We start from the raw sequence: 6000 nt of genomic DNA, 5'->3' as shown, positions 1-6000 counted from the left end.
AAAAGCAGGGCAAAGCTCCCCTTTGCCTTCTGCCATGATTGTAAGCTTTTTGAAGCCTACCAGAAGCAAATGCTGGCACTGTACTTCTTGTACAGCCCACAGAACTGTGAGCCAATTAAACATTTTTTTTTTTTTTTTGAGACAGAGTTTTGCTCTGTCACCCAGGCTGGAGTGCAGTGGCCCGATCTCAGCTCACTGCAAGCTCTGCCTCCTGGGTTCACGCTATTCTCCTGCCTGAGCCTCCCAAGTAGCTGGGACTACAGGTGCCTGCCACCACGGCCGGCTAATTTTTGTATGTTTAGTAGAGACAGAGTTGCACCATGTTAGCCAGGATGGTCTCGATCTCCTGACTTCATGATCCGCCTGCCTCGGCCTCCCAAAGTGTTGGGATTACAGGCGTGAGCCACCACGCCTGGCCTTTTTTTCTTTCATTTTTTATTTTTTATTTTTTGAGATGGTGTCTTGCCCTGTCATCCAGGCTAGAGCGCAGTGGTGCGATTTCAGCTCACTGCAGCCCTTGCCTTCCAGGTTCAAGCAAGTCTCCTGCTTCAGCCTCCCGAGTCGCTGTGATTACAGGTGCACACCATCACGTCTGGCTAGTTTTTGTATTTTTAGTAGAGACAGGGTTTCACCATGTTTGCCAGGCTGGTCTCAAACTCCTGACCTCAAATGATCCGCCCGCCCCAGCCTCCCAAAGTGCTGGGATTACAGACGTGAGCTACCGCACCCAGCTTAAACCTCTTCTTTATAAATTACCCAGCCTTAGATATTCCTTTATAGCAATGCAAAATGTACTAACAGAAAATTGGTACTGAAAAGTGGGGCATTGCTATAAAGATACCTGAAGATGTGGAAGAGACTTTGGAACTGGGTAATGGGCAGAAGTTGGGAAAGAATTTAGAGGGCTCACAGAAGATGGGAAGATGAGGGAAATTTTGAAATTTCTTAGAGACTGGTTAAATGGTTATGACCAAAATGCTAATAGAAATATAGACGGTGAAGACCAGGCTGATGAGGTCTCAAATGAAAATGAGGAATTTATTGGGAACTGGAATGAAGATCACTCTTGTTAACACCTTAGCAAAGAACATTAGCATTGTGTTCATGTCCTAGGGCTTTGCAGAGGGTTGAACTTAAGAGTGATGACCTTCTGGCCAGGGATAGTGGCTCACACCTGTAATCCCAGAGGCCACGGCAGGTGGGTCACTTGAGGTCAGGAGTTCGAGACCAGCCTGGCAAACATGGTGAAACCCCATCTCAACTAAAACTACAAAAATTTGCTGGGTGTGGTGGCGCACACCTGTAATCCCAGCTACTACTATTGGGGAGACTGAGGCAGGAGAATCGCTTGAATCCAGGAGACAGAGGTTGCAGTGAGCCGAGATCGTGCCACTGCACTCCAGCCTGGACGACAGAGTGAGACTCCATCTCAAAAGAATAAAAAAACAGTGATGACCTTCAGCTAGGGTGTCTAGCTGAAGAAATTTCCAAGCAGCAAAGCATTCAAGGGGTGGCATTCCTGCCTCACAGCCTGCAATCAGATATGAGAGCAAAGGAATATCTTAAAGTTGGAAGATATATTTAAATGGGAAGAGGAGCATTAAAATTTGGAAAATGTATATCCTAGCCTTGTGGTAGAGAAGGAAAAAACATTTTCAGAAGAATACAAGCAACAGCTTGCTAGGGAAATTTGTATGACTAAAAGGGAGCCAAGTGCTAATAGTCAAGACAGTGGGAAAAGGCCTCAAGGCCATTTCAGAAGTCTTTGGTCAAGTCCCTCCCATCAGAGGCCTAGGAGGAAAGAATGGTTTCAGGGCCCAGGCTCAGGGCCCTGCTGCCCTGCACAGCCTCAGGATACTGCTCAAAGGGCCCCAGATATAGCTCGAGCTGCTATTCCAGGGGGCACAAACCATAAGCCTTGGTGGCTTTCATGTGATGTTAACCCTGCAGCTGTGAAGAATGCAAGAGTGAGGGAGACTTGGCAGCTTCCAATGAGATTTCAGAGGATGTGTGGGAAAGCCTGGGTGCCCAGGCAGAAGCCTGCCACAGGGCAGAACCGCCACAGAGAGCCTTTACTAGGGCAATGCAGAGGGAAAATGTGGTATGGGAGCCCCCACAAAGAGTCACTACCAGGGCGATGCCAAGTGGAACTGTGGGAAGAGGGGCCACTGCCCTTCAGACTGCAGAATGCTACAGCCACGAGCAGCTTGCACCCTGAGTTTAGAAAAGCTGCAGACACTCAACTCTAACCTGTGACAGCAGCCACAGAGGTGGAGCTGCCTAAGGACTTGGGAGGCCAACCTTTGCATCAGTGTGCCTTGGATGTGGGATTTGGAGTCAAAGGAGATTATTTTGGAGCTTTAAGGTTTAATGTCTGCCCTTCTGGGTTTCAGACTTGCTTCGGGCCTATTGCCTTGTTCTTTTGGCTGATTTTTCCCTTTTGGAATGGGAATATTTACTCAGTGCCTATATAACCCTTGTATCCTCAAAGTAAATAACTTGTGTTTTTGGTCGGGGGGTGGTTGGTGGTGGTGGTGGTTTAGACAGGGTCTTACTCTGTCACCCAGGGTAAAGTGCAGTGGCATGATCTCAGCTCACTGCAACCTCTTCCCTCCCAGGCTCAAGCAATCTTACCACCTCAGCCTCTCAAGTAGCTGCGACCACAGGCACGTGCCACCATGCCTGGCTAATTTTTGTAGTTTGGGTAGAGATGGGGTCTCACTATGTTGCTCAGGCTGGTCTTGAACTCCTGGGCTCGAGCAGTACACCTGCTTTAGCCTCCCAAAGTGCTGGGATTACAGGTTTGAGCCAATAACTTGTTTTTGATCTTACAGAAAATCATATGAGGAAGGAACTTGCCTTCAGTCTCAGATGAGACTGTGGACTTTGGACTTTTGATTGAGTTGATGCTAGAAGAGTTAAGCCTTTAGGGGATGATTTTTTTTTTCTTTTTTTTTTTTTTAGACAGAGTCTTGCTCTGTTGCCCAGGCTGGAGTGCAGTGGAGCTCAATCATGTTGAGGTCAGAAGTTTGAGACCAGACTGGCCAACATGGTGAAACCCTGTCTCTACTAAAAATAAAAAAATTAGCCAGGTGTGGTGGCGCACACCTGTAGTCCCAGCTACTCAGGAGGCTGAGGCAGGAGAATCACTTGAACCTGGGAGGTGGTTTCAGTGAGCCAAGATCATGCCACTGCACTCCAGCCTGGGTGACAGAGCAAGACCATGTCTCAAAAACAAAAAACAAAGTCGCGGCCGGGCGCGGTGGCTCAAGCCTGTAATCCCAGCACTTTGGGAGGCCGAGACGGGTGGATCACGAGGTCAGGAGATCGAGACCATCCTGGCTAACACGGTGAAACCCCATCTCTACTAAAAAATACAAAAACCTAGCCAGGCGAGGTGGCGGGCGCCTGTAGTCCCAGCTACTCAGGAGGCTGAGGCAGGAGAATGGCGTAAACCCGGGAGGTGGAGCTTGCAGTGAGCTGAGATCCGGCCACTGCACCCCAGCCTGGGCGACAGAGCAAGACTCCGTCTCAAAAAAAACAAAAAACAAAAAACAAAGTTGCTTGGTATCATTTAAAGTTAAATATGTGTTTGTCATATAACCCATCTATTCCATTCCTCAATATTTACCCACAAGACATGAAAGCATGTGTCCATACAAAGACTTGTACACAGGCTGAGTGTGGTGGCTCATGCTTGTAATCCCAGTACTTTGGGAGACTGAGGCGGGAGGATCACGTGAGCCCAGGAATTTGAAACCAGCCTGGGCAATACAGGGAAACCCCATCTCTACAAAAATAAAAATATTAGCCAGGTGTGGTGGCACATGCCTGTGATCCCAGTTACTTCAGAGACTGAGGTGGGAGGATTGCTTGAGCCTGGGAGGTCGAGGCTACAGTAAGCTGTGATTTTGCCTCTGCATTCCAGCCTGTCTCAAAAAAAAGAAAACAAAACTTGTGGACAAAATTAATAGTAGCTAGTATTAGCCAAGAACTAGAAACAACCCAAATGCCTGTTAAAAGATGAATGTATAGGCCGGGCGCAGTGGTTCACGCCTGTAATCAGCACTTTGGGAGACTGAGGCGGGCAGATCACAAAGTCAGGAAATCGAGACCATCCTGGCCAACATGGTGAAACTCCTTCTCTCCTAAAAATACAAAAATTAGGTGGGCGTGGTGGCGTGTGCCTATAATCCCAGCTACTCCGGAGGCTGAGGCAGGAGGATCGCTTGAACCAGGGAGTCAGAGGTTGCAGTGAGCCAGGATCACACCACTGTACTCCAGCCTGGACGACAGAGTGAGACTCCATCTCCAAAAAAAAAAAAAAAGTTACTCTTCTCACCTACTGCCTTTCTGTCTCTATTCTTTGAAGGATATCTGTATGTGCAGCCCATATTTCAGGAGTTGGGATTTGTTCTTCTTTAGGGGGGAATAGCTATGTAAATTGTTTGGAATTCTGCAAGGGAGATTTGTCTCTTCTCCCCCATTTATTTATCTGTTCAATAATTTATATCAGTATGGACTCAAAAGTATCCATGGACTCATGGATTCTTATTTTATACTTTGGGTTATAATCTAATACTACTTTATTTGGTTGCCCAAATTGTTCCAGCTCTTTCAGTTATTTTGCCCCTTTGATGTACCCCCCATTGATGTGCATTTGTTTTGGTCTTTTGAGTACTTCTTTATGGCAGTACATGATGCTCCAGAATCATCATGGATACCTCTTTATCCAGTCCTGTAATCAGCCATTTCTCTAAGGATCTCTGATTTATTTGACTGGAGAACTGGTATTAGAAATGAAGATGTGGGGCCAGGTGTGGCGGCTCATGTCTGTAATCCCAGCACTTTGGGAGACTGAGGCGGGCGGATCACGAGGTCAAGAGTTGAGACCATCTCTGTCTGACATGGTGAAACGCCAATCGTGCCCAAATACAAAAATTAGCCGGACTCAGTGGCTCACGCCTGTAATCCCAGCACTTTGGGAGGCAGGCGGATCACAAGGTCAGGAGATCGAGACCATCCTGGCTAATACGGTGAAACCCCGTCTCTACTAAAAAACACAAAAAATTAGCCAGGCTTGGTGGCGGGCGCCTGTAGTCCCAGCTACTCGGGAGGCTGAGGCAGGAGAATGGCGTGAACCTGGAGGCAGAACTTGCAGTGAGCTGAGATCTCGCCACTGCACTCCAGCCTGGGCAACAGAGTGAGACTCCGTCTCAAAAAACAAAACAAAACAAAACAAAACAAAACGAAAATTAGCTGGGCATGGTGGCGGGCGCCTGTAGTCCCAGCTACTTGGGAGGGTGAGGCAGGAGAATTGCTTGAACCTAGGAGGCAGAGGTTGCAGTGAGTCGTGAGTAGAGATCGCGCCACTGCATTCCAGCCTGGCGACAGAGCGAGACTCCGTCTCAAAAAACAAACACACACACACAAAAGATGTGGGGCTAGGTGTGTTCATTTCTTTTTGTTTTCTTTTCTTTTATTTTTTCTTTTTTTGTTTTTGTTTTTGACACAGAGTCTCGCTCTGTCGCCCAGGCTGGAGTGCAATGGTGTGATCTTGGCTCACTGCAGCCCCTGCCTCCCAGGTTCAAGTGATTCTCCTGCCTCAGCCTCCCAAGTAGCTAGGACTAAAGGTGGGTGCCACCACACATGGCTTGTTTTTTTGTTTTTTGTTTTTTTTTTTGAGACAGAGTCTCTCTGTCACCCAGGCTGGAATGCAGTGGCACGATCACAGCTCACTGCAACCTCTGCCTCCTGGGATCAAATTATTCTCCTGCCTCAGCCTCCCCAGTAGATGGTATTACAGGTGCACGCCACGTCGCCCAGCTAATTTTTGTATTTTTAGTAGAGATGGAGTTTCGCCATGTTGGCCAGGCTGGTCTCGACCTCAGATTATCCACTTGCCTTGGACTTCCAAATTGCTGAGATAACAGGCGTGAGCCACCGCGCCCAGCCTAGGTGTGTTCATTTCCACTGAGGTGTTTTCTTTGAGGCTCTCTC

The sequence above is a fragment of the Macaca fascicularis genome, chromosome 14, assembly GCF_037993035.2.
Source record: "Macaca fascicularis isolate 582-1 chromosome 14, T2T-MFA8v1.1".
Taxonomy (NCBI): Eukaryota; Metazoa; Chordata; class Mammalia; order Primates; family Cercopithecidae; genus Macaca; species Macaca fascicularis.
This window is presented reverse-complemented; position numbering follows the sequence as displayed.